Genomic DNA, 16256 nt, shown 5'->3' on the forward strand with positions numbered 1-16256 from the left:
GAAATCAATAAAAAAATATTAAAAAATCAGCCTTAAAATCAATTGTATCTCAGCTTTGATGAAAAACAGTATATACTAGTATCTCCATTAGTATTCAGAATAACAACAACAATAACTGTAGTGGCCTCCATACATGAGGATTACTGTTTGGGTAAGACTGTTTTCTTAAACATGTTCAAGAACTGGAAAGTAAGCAAAAAAGGCTTCTGGTGCTTGAAAAAATTGTTGTTATGAATCTCATAAAGTAAAGATTATATACTTTAGCATACAGTATTCTTTTGTCTCTGATTATAGGGCTTTATTTTGTATCTAGTTAAAATTTTTTTTTTGGTTTAAATTTCAGAGAGAGGAAGGGAGAGGGAGAAGAAGATAGAAACATCAATAATGAGAGAGAATCATTGATTGGCTGCCTTCTGCATGCACCCTACTGGGTATCAAGCCTGTAACCCGGGCATGCACCCTGACCGGGAATCGAACCAGGACCTCCTGGTTCATAAGTTGATGCTCAACCACTGAGCCACACTGGCTGGACTTGCATCTAGTTTTAATAGGCTTGGATGTCTAATTATAGAGTCTATAAGGATTCAAAAGCGTAAACTAAAAATAAAAGCAAACACAACAAACACAAATACATGTTTATTATGTGATAGTTCTAGGACCTGCTGTATATACTGTCAGCTGAGAATGAGGGTGACCAACAAAGTAGAATTAAAAACTATTTTTTAAAAAAAACAACATAAAACCCAGAACTAGGCAGACAGCCTGACAACACATATGTCACCGATTACAGCTTGGAAAGATTCTTTATCAGAATGCAGGCTATCTGATTCCATTGGCACTTTTTTTTTAAAGGACAAAATGTATTTTATTTTCTCATTTTGACTGGGGAACACTTGGTGATTATTTATCCCCTCTTGTGGCTTTATGAAATTGCTTAGAACATATTTTGCCCTGAAAATATTAGGGGGAGAATAAAACTTTTGATACTCACCTGTCAAGCATCTGAAATAGGATTTGATTCTGTAATCCTAGTGGTGTCTGGACCCTGATCTGTCTACCCTTGTTGACACCAAAGTGCCATTTTTAGGCCTTCGGGCTAAGGATTGGATAGAGGTTATTAGGAAGGTGTTGGAGAGGAAAGACATAGCAGAGGAGAAAAGCTTAGAGAACAGACTGTGGTACTGAAGAGTGTTTCTAGAAGCTCTCAGTGGGCAGTTGTACACCAGATGGCCAACTGCATTATTTTTGTTTGGAATAAACCCAGGTTATGTATATTCATAAATTCTTAGTATTAGGGGGCCTTTCGGGACATTCCCCTAAGACATGTGAATTCTGAGAATAACTTTGCTGGCTGCGAGCACCTTTAGCCTAAGAGTGGATGTTAAGTTCTGTGCATTGGCAGATTTCCAGCATTTACTAATTAGGTTTTGCCTACTTAAATTCTCCTGGCAGTTTCTCTTGGCCACACTCTGCCCTAACCTGTTTAGTATATAGTCTGCCTTTGGGATCTGCTTAGACATTTATAGCTTTTCTTTCTAAAGAAGCCTTTAATAAATATTGATTTGTATATTCTTTAGCTAATAATTTATTATTGATTATAAAAGCAATTCACACTATAGAAAAAGTCTTACACCACATGAACCAGCATTAACATTTTAGTATGGTTTAGTCTAGTTCCCTCCCCCCTCCCCCCTCCCCCTCGGGTTTATGTATTTTTGTAGGGGTAGAAGAGAGATAAGTGCGAAAGCTATTTTTTTAAAACTAAGAAAAAATCCTCTAAATTTCCTACTGGTCACTAAGAGCAATTTTTATTTATTTATTTATTTATTTATTTATTTTTTTAAATTCTCATCCCATAGGATAATTTTTCTATTGATATTTTGAGAAAGTAGGAGGGAGGGAGGGGGGGGGGAGAGAGAAAGAAAGAGAAAGGGAAACAGGGATGTGAGAGAGCCACCTTGATTGGTTGCCTCCCACACATGCCCTGACTGGGGCGGGGAATTGAAACTGCAACCCAGGTATGTGCCCTTGACTGGGAACTGAACCTGAGATCCTTAGCTGCACGGGTCAGTGCTCTAACCACAAGACACCAGCCAGGGCAAGAGTAATTTTTAAAATAAACTTTATTTTCTGAACAATTTTGAATCACAGAAAAATTAGGAAGATAGTACAGAGGTTTTCATATACCCTTTACCCAGCTTTCCCTAATGTTAATCACACACAACTATGGTACATTTGTCAAAACTAAGAATTGACACTGGTATGATATTATTAACTAAACTATATGCTTTATTTAGGTTTCGCCAGTTTTTTGACTAATGTTTTTTTTTCTGTTCCAGGATACAATTCAGAATACCATATTGCATTTTAAAAGAACAGTTTTGTCCTTTTTTTTTCTGTTTAACTTTATACCATGAACATTTTTTGCAATTAAATATTCTTTAAACAATGTTTATTAATGGCCTTATAAATGTACATCAAATGGATAGATGTATTCTGTTGTAAATATCTCTGGTTAACTTTTTTTGTGGCATTTTGTGAGGGTGGGAAGTGTTAGAAAACACACCCACACGTCAAATCATTTTTATTAGTGGTGTATTTGAATCAGGTGAGTTTGCTAGATTGTAAGAATTTTTAATGCATTGCTCTAAAAGAAAATAGTCAGTTTATTTTCCTTTGAGAATATGTTTAAGAGCATTTCAATTGAGTTAAATGCAGAAACTGATGAGCTATTCATGAAGTAATTTGTTTTGAGGGTTGGATTTGCTTGGCATTTGGCTTTATTTTGTGCAGATTTTGTGTGTGTGTGTGTGTGTATGTGTGTACATTTTATACACACATACACACACAGTTAATATTTACACTTTTGATATGTGTCTAGTTAACAATATGATAGTCACCTGAGTTTGGAAATACAGATTTATGGTATATTCTACTTAAGCACTTATATATTTAGTTTTTAAAATTACCCCTTCTTATTTTTTTTATTATCTTTGTTTATTTAGTTCTAAGTTAAGCATATTATATAAAAAGTGGAGATGTCTAGATATTTTCTTGATGCCTTATATTTTGTTGATTGTTATAGCTTGATTGATATTGACTAAGTTTTATATTTGTTTAACATGAAGTAAGGTCAGAGGGATGCTCAGTTTACTAAAACCTCATAAGTTAAACATTTTTAATGCTAGATTCAGTCCTTAATAGTAGACTAGTGTCTAATAGTAAATTTATAAACTAGAGATTTATTAGGGTTAAGCAGTCATTTATTAATTTGACACAATTATATGTTATTAATATATAGAAATAATAACAGTTGAAGAACACAAATACGGGAGTCTGATATACAATAATTATAGAAAATTGAATGCACTATCTTTTTTTTTTTTTTAATCCTTACCCGAGGATATTTTTTCCCACTGATTTTTAGAGAGTGGAATGTAGGGAGTGAGGGGACGCATACACACACACACACACACACACACACACACACACACAGAAACATCGATGAGAAAGAGACACATTGATTGGTTGCCACCTGCAAGCGCCCCGCTGTGATTGAACCTGCAACCTAGGTATGTGCCCTTGACCGGAGGATTGGACCCAAGACCCTTTGGAGCTCCGGCTGAGACTCTAATCACTTAGCACCACCGGCCAGGGCTGAATGCACTATCTTTGTAAGATCAAATATATTCATTGCAGTTTTCAGAATTAATGATAAATACTTTCTGGAGAATGCTTGTACTCACTTCTGCAATCTTGCAATCACTTGCATTTTTATGGTGCAGTCTGTGAAGTTTAGTGGGGAGAGCTCCGTGATTTGTCATACAGAATGTTTATCACTTTTATGTTGCTGGAGGACAGCATTTGATTTCCTTGTACATATTTTTATATTGCAACATAAAGTACTAAACTAAGAGTTTCTTTGAGAGTCCCCAAGACCGATCCTATTTTTTCCTGTGATTGAAGGTACTGGGAGTTTTGCCCTCCGGCACTGATTACATTATTGAATTAGCTAAGGCAGAGTGACTCATCTGCTGGGTTTGCACATCTGTAGGTGCGTTTTTATATCTTAGGGCAGAGATTATGGGCACTCTGACTTAATTGTGTAAATTTCATCATTAGCGTTTCTGGGTGTAAGTATATTCCAAGGTTATAGATGACTCTAGGATTGAATTAAGGCAGAGTTGTGTTTTTATATAATTGTCCATTTCAGCTTTCTCTTGTTTTATTTTCGCAAGCCATTTTAGTACCATTTTAATAGTGTTTGCTATGTACAGACAGTTGTTGATTAATAGATTGATAGATGGTATATAAAGATATACAGATATAGATTTTTAAATTTCTGTTCCTAAAAGCCAAAGTGTATAATTGAAAGAGACTTTGTTAAATTCATTGTGAAATATAAGGTTAAAGTGGGTGACTTTTTCTAGGTCTAGAAGGATTATCTGAAGTTTATGTCATCATCCTTCAATGACACTGCAGGTCCAGATGCTTTTGGGAGAATGTTAATATTATAGATGGATGCTGTTACTTTTAGGTTAGACTTTGGACATCATCCTATATAATAAAAGCCTAGGTGGTATCACGCCCTCGTGTGACACCGTCACAAGATGGCTGTCACAAGATGGCTGCCACAAGATGGCCGCACGCACAGTGGAAGCGAGGGCCCGGTGGCCACTCCGCGCGGTGAGGCCCGGGGGTCCCACGGCTCTGCGCAGCGCGGAGGAGGCCAGTCCCAGCGTCTCTGCCGCCTTGTGCAGAGGAAGCGGGTCTCAGTGGAGGAGGTGGGTCGCGGCAGGGGAGGGCAGTTGTGGGCGATCAGGCAGGCAGGGGAGCGGTTAGGGGGCGATCAGGCTGGCAAGCAGAAGCGGTTAGGGGCAATCAAGCAGGCAGGTAGGCGAGCCGTTAGGAGCCAGCGGTCCTGGATTGTGAGAGGGATGTCCAACTGCAGGGATCGGGCCTAAACCAGCAGTCAGACATACCCCTGAATGGTCCCAGATTGGAGAGGGTGCAGGCCAGGTTGAGGGACACCCTCTCCCCCCGACCCCCGTGCACGAATTTTGTGCACTGGGCCTCTAGTCAATAAAACATCTTTAATTTTATTCATATAAATTGGAAGTTTTATTCATAGATTTTCTGCCCCTATAAGAATGTATTTGGTAGGCCATTAGTGGTGTCTTTAAGATTATAAAGGAAATGTGAACTGCCCACAGTATTGCAAACTGACCCTTCATGAAATTGTATAAGTCTACCTTCCCGCCTATCTCCTAATGTTTTCCCATGCATTCCTACATTTCAATGATAAGGAATTACTTTCAGCTTCTGGAACAGGCTATGCTTTTTCAGATTTTTAAAAACATATTTTTATAGATTTTTAGAGAGGAAGGGAGAGGGAGAGAGAAAGAAACATCAACGTGAGAGTGAAACATTGATCGGCTGCCTTCTGCATGCCTTCTACCAGGGGTCGAGCCCACTACCCTGGGCATGTGCCCTGATGGGAATTGAACTGAAAATCTTTTGGTGCATGGGACAATGCTCAACCATCTGAACCATACGGGCCAGGGCAGAATTTTGTGTTTTTGCATGCAGTCTTCTTGGTCTGAATTGCCTTTGCCCTAGCAAACTCCCATCTGTCTTTTAGGACTTGACTTAGAAGTCACCTTTCCCAGTCACCTTTCCATTTTTCTTAGGGAGAGAGTGGAAGAGAGAGGGAAAGACAGAGAGAAACATTGATGTGAGGGAAACACATTAATTGGTTGCTTCCTGCTGGAGCTCCGACCAGGGCCTGGGCTGGGGAGGAACCTGCAACCAAGGTAGATGCCCTTGACCAGAATCAAACCGGGGACCCTTTGGTCTGCAGGCCGATGCTCTTATCCACTGAGCCAAACTGGCTAGAGTTATAAATAATTTTTATCTACTAAGTAACCTTTTGTTATTTCAAACAACTATGTCTGAAATATAGAAATGTTACTTTATTAATATTTTAGATTTATCTATAGGAAAACGAATTGATGTCAATTTAAATTACATGTAAGCATGTCCTTAAGCTTTCTTGATCATCCCGGTTTTACTTGTCTCTTACAGAGGAAACAGAAATGAGAGGAATCTCATTTAAAATTACAGCACAAGGAATTTAGATTAGACTAAGAGTTTCCAGAAAAGAAAGTACCAGATATTGAAGTGATTTGTAAGTAGTTAAATTGATTTTTTTTTTTTTTTAGCGTTAAATAGTGGGGTGTGGATGGAGGTTTATGAATTGCAAACTGGTTCACAAACATTACCCTCAGATTAAAAAACCTAAAGGAAGTAAAAAACATTTTGTAATATACAGATACAACAACATTCATAGGTAGATGCTTAAAAAAGAGTTGGATACTTTTTGGTTTTGTGTGTATATTTGCATTTTAAATTTTCAGCTAACGAGGAAACTATGTTGTAGGTATCCTTACTTTTCACAGAATGGCTCTGGTTTGTTTAGGTGTCAAGAAGATTGTACTGAATAATCTCCTTCCTTAGCTTTTTTTTTTAAAATTCCTCTTCCTTATAATATAACTAGAGGCCCAATGCACGAAATTCGTGCAAGAGTAGGCCTTCCTTCCCCTGGCTGCTGGCACCGGCTTCCCTCTGGCACCCGGGACCTGGGCTTCCCTCTGGCTGTCAGCACCCAGGTCCCAGGCTTCCCTCCGGCCGCTGGCAGGCACCGGGCCCCAGGCTTCCCTTGCAGCCCTGGCTTCGTCCGGAAGGATGTCCAGTCTAATTAGCATATTACACTTTTATTATTATAGATGAAAAAATCGTTAGCAGTGTTAAGAATAAGTCTGAAACTATTGTATATCAGTATAAAAAAGACCTACCTCATAGTTTAAAAACAATGCAGCCAGACCATTGACACAAAGAACAGGAATTGAATGCCATTCTCTTGATTGTTTTAATGTAATTAAACATGACAGTTAGCTGTGCCCAAAATTTAGTTATATTGCTAAGCTTTTAACTATAGATATTCTATCCTGGCTGTATTTGAACAGAACTACTGTAGTAAAGGTCAAATTCACCCTCAATGCTAGTGAACTGAAAGAGCAAATATACCTTCCTGAGCACCAAATTTATAATCACTCTTATGAATAGAGTTCAGTGTTCTCTTTGCTTGTCAGTCTGCAAGAATTGGAATAATTTAGGATAGTTTTACTAAATGTATTAATGTAACTCTTGTTATGAGGATGGTGCTTAAGTTTTAGGATTCTAAGCTTATAGTGCAAAAGGCTTCTTTGTGATACTAGAGACAGGATTTTACTGTTAGTGATAATATAATAATGCCTTGTTTTTTAAACTATGTATTTTTCTAAATGTCTTCATAGCCAGAATTTATTTTGTCTTCACAATACCTCTGTGAAATAGGTGTCCTAATCTTATAAATGAAGAAATTGAGGCACAGAAAGGTTGACCAACTGCCAAAGGCATATAACATTGCTTTAAAATAAATCATCATTAGTCCCGTAGCTAACATTTACTAACTGCTTACCATAGACTAGGCACTATTTTAAGGTTTTTATGTGTATTAATTATTAAGAGTTAGATCTGGATTTAATTCTGGCTCTTCTGCTTATTTTCTATTGACCATGGGAAAGCTACCTAACCTCTTCAAGCCTTGGTTTCCTCATTTGGAACAAGGAAATAATGATAGTGCCTACCTCACAGGGTGGTTGTATGGATTGAGATAATCCAAATGAATGTGTCTATCATACAGTGAGCGCTTTAAAATCAGTTTACTATTGAAAAACAAGGTGTTATTAAATAGTATTTAGTGTAATTTTTAGCTTCTTGATGATTATCCTGTTAAACTCATTGTATTTTTCTTGAGTAATATAATCATAGTACATGCAGCTATATATACCTATTTTATAGAAAAACATTCATGTTACAACAAGATCATAGCTCCGTATAGTGGCTATAGTTACCTCTTCCCTTTTACTATTTCCCAATCACCTTTTGGCTCTAAGCCTTCCACTAGTGCAGGGGTCCTCAAAACTACGGCCCATGGGCCACATGCGGCCCGCCGAGGACATTTATCCGGCCCACCGGGTGTTTTTGCCGCCGCAGCCTGTCCTGCTTAGCAGCCGACTTAGCAGTGTGCATAGGAATTTGTTCATAGTTGTTGTTTTTTTAAACTATAGTCCGGCCCTCCAACGGTCTGAGGGACAGTGAACTGGCCCCCTGTTTAAAAAGTTTGAGGACCCCTGCACTAGTGGGAAGAAACCAAAGAGAGTTAAGTCATGGAGAGTTATCTAAGGTGTCCATGTTCCAAAATCAATGGCAGGACACCTGCACTCCATCGGCTTACGTTCATTCCAGAAGTACTGTGATATGTCAGTTATTTGGAACCCAAACATATTTTCTTGTAGAAAGTATCCTTTTAAATGAGGTACAAGAATTCTATTAATCCCTGATACAACTGACATGGTGGATATTTGCACTGAAAAATAGTAAATACAAGCAAAAACACAATACATTGGCAATGCCAATAATCAAAGTAATTAAAACAATAAACTGAATATATCTTGATCCTTACAAAGAGGTCTGGAGAAGATTCTGTGAAGATGGTGGAGTAGCAAGCATCCAGAATCTATCTCCCCTGCATGGGCAGAACCTGATGTAATTATTCTAGAACTCTGGAGCTATTGAGGATTTGTAGCTTTTAGGAGAAAAGCCTTACATGTAAATTGCACTTACTTTTGATCAATTTCAACTTTTTACACAGTAGCAGCTACCCATCATCTACTCCCAGCTCTGTACATCTTATACACAGCTTATAGGACCCAGGGCAGGTCCAAAGGACCCTCTCCAAATATCAGGAATCTATGTGTGATTACTGCTTTTGATAGTAGAGGAGCAGACAAAGAGATGGGCAACCATTGTGTTGTGCCTCCCCATTGTTGCAAGCCCCTTCTCCTCCAGCTGAAGTGACTTCCAGGATATTTAAAGAGCTAGTATCCTCTTTTGCTTCATTCATTTTTCTCCTTTTTCCCTTTTTGGGAGCCAGAAATTAAAGACTAGAAATCAGTGACATTGCATATACAGGAAAAATTAGAAAGTGACCACGTGCACCAAAGGAAAGGCTCAGAAAAGACCTGAGAACACCTTAGGTTTACACCTCAGGCTAACAGTTGGTGCAGAGATAGCCTATAACTGTAAAAAATAAATAAATAAATAAATAAATAAATAAATAAATAAATAAATAAATAAAACTAACAAAATAGTTACACCATTATTAGATTCAAATGTTCAGTTTTTAAAAACAAAAATTACAAAGCATGCAAAGAAATAAAGTATGGCCCATTCAAAGGGGGAAAATCAATAAAAGCCACTGGTGAAAAAGATCTGATTGTAGTACAAACAACTCTCTTAAAGATGTTCAGAGAACTAAAGGAAGATGTGGAAAAAGTCAAGAAAACTGTGCATGAATAAAAGGAATGTCAATGAAGAAATAGGAAACATAAAAAGCAACCAAATACAAATTCTGGATCTGAAAAGTACAATAACTGTAATGGAAAATTTAGTAGAAGGATTCAAAGTCTTACGTGAGCAGACAGAACAACAAATCAGCAAAGTTGAAGATAGGACAATGGAAATTATTCAGTCTGAGGAACAGATTGAAGAAAAATGAGCAGAGCCTAAGGGATCAGTGGGACACCATCAAGTGGTCTAACACATATTGTGGAAGTTCGAGAAGGGGAAGAGAAAGGGGCACAGAGAATATAGAAATAGATGAATATAAATATCTAAGGAGCTCATTGTACTTCAAGTAAGATTACCCCACAGAAACCCACCCCAAGATACATTATAATCCAGTTTATTACACAGGACTCTTGAAAGCAGCAAGAGAGAAGCAAATTGTTATACATTCAAGGAATCCTCAGTAAGATTACTTCCAAACTGTTCATCAGAAACTTTGTAGGCTAGACAGAAGTAGACATATATATTGAAAATGCTAAAAGACCCATAAAAATTCTTTTAACCAAGGATCCTATATCTGAAAAACTGTCCTTTAAAAATGAGGGAGGGAGAAAGGAAGACATTACCAGATAAACAAAAGCTGGAGTTTATTATCACTAGACCTGCCATTAAGAAATGCATTCTCTAAGAAAGGGTGTCCTGCAAGGTGATACAAAAGGACACTCTACACTAACTTGAAGCCATGTGGAGAAATAAAGATCTCACAAGGGGAATTCTAAAAGCTAGTACTATTATAACAGATTTGTAACTGTACTTTTTGTTTTCTGATTTAGTATTTAAGGGACTAATACATTCAAAGAAAAAAATAACTTACCTGAAAGCTAGTATTTTAACTTTGGTTTGCAACTCTTTATTTTCTATACAATTTAAGAAAAATAATTAAAAGAATTGTTTATTTTTCTGGGTGCACTGTATAAAGGTGTAGTTTTGTGATATCAATAACTGAAAGGAGTGAGGACAGAGCTGTTAAAAGAGCAGAGTTTTTGTATATTATTGATGTCAAGCTGGTATAAATTCAAAATGTAATCCTTATGGCAACTACAAAGAAAATAGCTAAAGACCATATACAAGACTCAAAATACTTAAATCAGAAATGAAAGTGGGGACATCACTACTGATTCTGTCAAAGTAAAAATGATTGTAAGAGAATACTATGAACAATTGTACACTAACAAATTAACCTAGATGAAGCAGACAAATTCCTAGAAACACAAAACTTACCAAGACTAAATCACAAACAAAATAGGAAATCTGAACAGAGCTATAACTAGTAAAGAGATTAAATGAGTAATAAAAAAATCTCTTGACTAAAAAAACCCCTGGCTACCTGCCTCCTTAGCGCAGTAGGCAGCGCGTCAGTCTCATAAAAAAAACCCTGGCTTCACTGGTGAATTCTTCTAAACATTTAAAGAACTCATATCAATTCTCAAACTTTTCCAAAAAATTGAAGATGAAGGAACACTTTGCTAACTTATTCTATGAGGCTAGCATTACCCTGATACCAAAGCCAGATAAAGAAACCACAAGGAAAATACAGACCAACATCCCTTACGAACACTGATTCAAAAATCCTCAACAAAATACTAGCAAATAAGTTCAGCCAAAGTGCGATTTGTTCTTGCAATGCAAAGATTTTACAACATATAAAAATCAGTCAATATAATACACATTAACAGAAGGAAGATAAAAAACACATGATCATCTCAGTTGGTACAGAAAAAAAAAATTGACAAAATTCAACACCTTTTTATAAAAACACTAAAAAGCTAGGAATAGAAGGAAACTACCTCGACATAATAAAAGCTATATATGAAAAACCCACAGTGAACATCATACTCAATAGTGAATACTGAAAGCTTTTCCTCTAAGATCAGGAAAATGTCAAGGATGCACACTTTCACCACTTTTATTCAACATAGCACTGGAAGTTCTAGCCAGAGCAATTAGGCAAGAAAAAGAAATAGGAGGTATCCAAACTGGAACGGAATAAGTAAAATTATCTTTGTTTGCAGATGACAAAATTTTCTATTTAGAGAACCCTAAAGATTCCACAGAAAAAAGTCTTAGAACTAATAAATGAGTTCAGCAAAGTAGCAGGATACAAACTCAACATGCAGAAATTAGTTGCATTTCTATACACAAGCAATGAACAGTCTGAAAAGGAAATTACAAAAACAAATTTAATATGGAATCTCAAGGAACTCCAAATAGCCAAAATAATCTTGAAAAGGAAGAGCAAGACTGGTCAACTTACACTTCTGATCTCAAAACTTACTACAAAGCCACAATAATCAAAACAGTGTGGTACTGGCATAAAGACAGACTTGTAGATCAATGGAATAGAATAAAGAACCCAGAAATAAGCCCTCACATGATGAAAAAACTCATGTTCAAAAATGTTTTGACAAGAGTTCCAAGACAATTCAATGGAGAAAAGGGCAGTCTTTCCAACAAATGGTGTTGAGAAAACTGGTTATCTACATGCAAAAGAATGAACTTCAACCCTTATCTAATATCATACATGAAAATTAACTCAAAATGAATCAGATGTAAATATAAGACATGAAACAATAAAATTCTTAGAAGAAAACATGGGCCAAAAGCTTCACAACATTGGATTTGGCAGTGCTTTCTTGGATATGACACTAGAAGCACAGGTAACAAAAGCAAAAATAGACAAATTGGACTTCCTGAAAAATAAAAATATTTGTGCTTCAAAAGACACTGTCAACAGCTCTGGCAAGGTTTCTCAGTTGGTTAGAACATCATCCCGATACACCAAAGTTGTGGGTTCAATTCCAAGTTGGGGCATATATAAGAATCAACCAATGAATGCATAAATAAGTGGAACAGCCGGCTGGTGTGGCTCAGTGGTTGAGCATCAACCCAGAGCCAGGAGGTCATGGTTTGATTCCCAGGCAGGGCACATGCCCAGGTTGTGGGCTCGATCCCCAGAAGGGGGTGTGCAAGAGGCAGCCAATCAATGAGTCTCTCATTATTGATGTTTCTACCTCTCCCTCTCCCTTCCTCTCTCTGAAATCAATAAAAACATTTAAAAAAAATAAGTGGAACAACAAATTGATGACTGTCTTTCCTCTCAAATCAATAAATAAAAATTAAAAAAAGAAACAGAGGGATAAGAGCAACCCACAGAATGGGAGAAAATATTTGCAAATTATCTACATATATAAAAGGCTAAGTGAACTGCCGGTAGGTATGACATGCACTGACCACCAAGGGGCAGACACTCAACACAGGAACTGCTGAACTACGGTGACTTGGCAACAGTGGTTCTTGGTTGACGCACCCCGGAACCAGAGAGGAGGGAGCCCGATTTGGGCGTGCAATTCCACCTTTGGCCGTGGGTTATGTTGTTGCTGGGGCACTGTCGCCCCTGAATCTGGTTTACTGCCAAGCTGCAGTGACTGTAGACGCCCTTCTAGCTGCGCCACCGCCCTAGGTGCGGCCAGCCAGGGAGGGACCACGGGAGGTTGGCTCCAGTTCATGTCCGGCCCGTCTTGCCCAGTCCCGCTCCACCCGCCACCTTCTAATTAATTTCCTTTCAATGTGCACAAATCTGTGCACCGGAATACTAGTATATTTGATAAAGGACAATATCCAGTATATATAAAGAACTTCTAAAACTCAGTCATAGAAAAACAAGCAACCTCGCTAAAAAATGGACCAAGGTCTTAAGTAGACATTTCTCCAAAGGAGATAACAAATGGCTAATAAGCACATGTAAAGATGCTCAACATCACTAATCATTAGGGAAAGGCAAATCAAAACTACAGTGAAATATCACCTCACACTCATTAGGATGGCTGATACAAAAAAACCGAGAAAACAACAAATGTTAGTAAGGATGTGAAGAAATTGGAACCCTTGTGCTCTGCTGGTGGGAATGTAAATCAGTATGACGGTTTCTCAAAAAATTATGAATAGAATTACCATGTGGCCTAGTTAATAACATTACCCAGAAGCAATACTACTTCTGGGTCTGTATCCAAAAGATTTGAAAACAGGGTCTCCAAGACATTATCTGTACATCCATGTTTATAGCAGCATTATTCACAATAGCCAAAAGGTGGATAAATGTCTAACAATAGATGAATGGATAAGCAAAGTTTGGTATATACATAAGTGAAATATTAATCAGCCTTAAAAAAGAAAGAGATTCAGACACCTGCTACAACATGAATGAATTTTAAGGACATTACGGTAAGTTAAATAAGGCAGGCACAGAGATAAATACTGTATGAACTTTTATATGAGGTATCTACTAGTAGAGTAGTCCAACTTAATCCTATATGATAAAGATGTAATATGCAAATGGTCGTTACACCGTGAAGCCTAACGACTGACTGCGTAACGACTGGATCATGGATCAGCAGGAGGGTGGGGCAGCGAGCTACAAGCGGGCAGTGGAGAGCTACAGGAGGGGGCAGGGCAGCAAGCGATGAGGGGGGGTTGGGGGAGAGGAGGAAGCTACAGGAGGGCAGGGCAGTGGGCAGAGAGCTATTGGTGAGCTACTGGTGCACGGATTCGTGCGCAGGGCTACTAGTAGTACAAATAAAAAGAATGGCAGTTGCCTGGGGAAGTGAGTTGTTTAATGGGTAGAATTTCAATGTTGCAAAATGAAGTAGTTCTGGACATTGGTTGCACAACAATATTGAATATATTTAACAGTCCTGAAATGTATACTTAAAAGTGGGAAAGATGGCAAATTTTATGTTATGTGTATTTTACTACAATTAAAATTTTTTGAAAAAAGAAAGAGAAGAGAGATTTGAAGGTTAGATGGAATAAAAAGTTTCCAGAGATTCTAATGGAGGCTTTTTAGTATTTTCAAGAGTTTTATAGGTTGGTATGCTGGTTCTTTAACCCTTTGTACTCGCTTGCTTTTTTCTCGATTCCTTTATTCTACTTGGGATTTAATTTTTTAAATACCCCAGATTTTACAAAGCGCGGCAGTAGAATAAAAAACTGGAGTTTCTTTTCATACAAACTTATTTATTTGGATTTTTTATATTTAAAATTATTGATACATTCAAAGAGTAATTTTAATCTCGAAATCCGAGTGCAAAAGGTTAATGTTTCATTTCAAGACTTAGGACTTTTCCTTTATACAGGGTTATAGATGGATCACTCTCATTGTCTTAATTGTATTTACTATGTTTAAACTCATTTCAGGATGGGGGTTGTGGGATGTTTATAAGTGGAATGAATAAAGAGAGGAAGACAGATTTTCCTGAGTTGATTGGCTAAACTTTCTTAAAAGAGATAGACAATATGTATTTTATATAAAAAGCATGGATTATGGTAGAATTAGCAGGACAGTTTTATTTTTCAGAGAGGAAGGAAGAGGGAGAGATAGAAACATCAATGATGAGAGAGAATCATTGATTGGCTGCCTCCTGCAAGCTCCCCACTGGGACTTGAGCCTGCAACCTGGGCATGTGCCCTTGACTAGAATCGAATCTGGGACCCTTCAGTCCGCAGGCTGACGCTCTATCCACCGAGCCAAACTGGCTAGGGCTAGCAGGACAATTTTACAATCTAGAGACAAAGCATGATGTGTGTTAAGTTTATGGTGAAAAGAAGGGTGTGCTAAGGAAGAGACACCAGGGTGCTGCCCCCACCCCCAACCCCAACGTGGTGTGTAGCAGCACTTTATGAGGGGTGTGAGCAAATACCTGGCTGAACTGATTATATATGTAAGCCTGAAATCCAGAATTGAAATTTTTGATTGAGTATGGGTTCATGGTTTTGGAAATGTTCATTTTGGTTATCAGTCATATTCTTTTAACTCTAGTTAATATAGATTAAAATGAGACAATTCACAAACCTCTAAAATAATGCCTGATATAGTATAGCAATAAATGTTAGTGCCTGTGTTTGAGTGAGTTTAATTTTTTCTGTGCTATAACAAGTGAATAAATGCCCTGGCTGCTGTGGCTCAGTTGGTTGAAGCATCGTCCTGTTCACCGAAAGATCGCAGGCTCAATTCCTGTTCGGGGCACATACCTTAATTGCAGGTTTGGTCCCCAGTTGTGCATAAGAGAGGTGGCCAATCAATATTTCTTACCTCCTTCCCTCCCTCCCTCCCTCCCTCCCTCCCTCCCTCCCTCCCTCTCTCCCTCCCTCCCTCCCTCCTTCCCTCTCTCCCTCCCTCCCTCTCCCACACACACACACTCCCTCATCCCTCCTTCCCTCTCTCCCTCCCTTCCTCTTCCTCTCTCTTAAAAAAAAATCAATTAAAAAAGTGAGTAAATTCACCAGAAGAATTTCAAAAGTATATTGAAATCTCTTGAAACTCTAGATTGTAATTGATTGCTATAACTTATATTGTCCTGTGACTCTGGCATGTTTGTTCATATGGACTGTTTAGTGATGACTGACTCCTCTGATTTTGCTCTGGGGGCTTCTCATAGAATAGGAAGATGCAGGAGGGATTCTAAAGAGAGTCACTGACTGCTCTTTGGAAGGATGATGATGAAGTTTTAGAAAAGTGACTGCAGGTAGAGAATTAGCCTGCCACTGGCTAAAATAGGGTTTTAGAACTGGAAAGGAATATTGGAGGTGATTTAGTTTACTTCTCATTTTATGGCTGAAGAGGTAAGGATAGAGAAGTGGGTTATCCAAAGTCATAGCTATAAAGGAAAAGCCAGAATCAATGGCTTCTAAAAGCCCTGATATTTCTAAACATAGAACTCAAACTATTACATTTTTACTTTCTCTTTTGA

At 37.9% G+C, this 16256-nt stretch overlaps 1 protein-coding gene across 3 annotated transcripts in view; it reads left to right on the forward strand.

The window, feature by feature from the left end:
* FRS2 (fibroblast growth factor receptor substrate 2) overlaps window positions 1–16256 on the forward strand; it is a 54445-nt gene that overhangs the window by 15831 nt on the left and 22358 nt on the right. The window contains exon 1 of one of the 3 annotated variants that reach the window (XM_079775018.1): window positions 6150–6187. The exons of the other annotated variants lie outside the window; for them this stretch is intronic. The gene's annotated coding sequence lies outside the window, so the exon portion shown is untranslated. Of the gene's footprint in view, window positions 1–6149; window positions 6188–16256 lie in introns of those variants that run through there. 3 annotated transcript variants of the gene reach the window in all.

Source organism: Cnephaeus nilssonii (genome assembly GCF_951640355.1).
Source record: "Cnephaeus nilssonii genome assembly, chromosome: 6".
NCBI lineage: Eukaryota > Metazoa > Chordata > Mammalia > Chiroptera > Vespertilionidae > Cnephaeus > Cnephaeus nilssonii.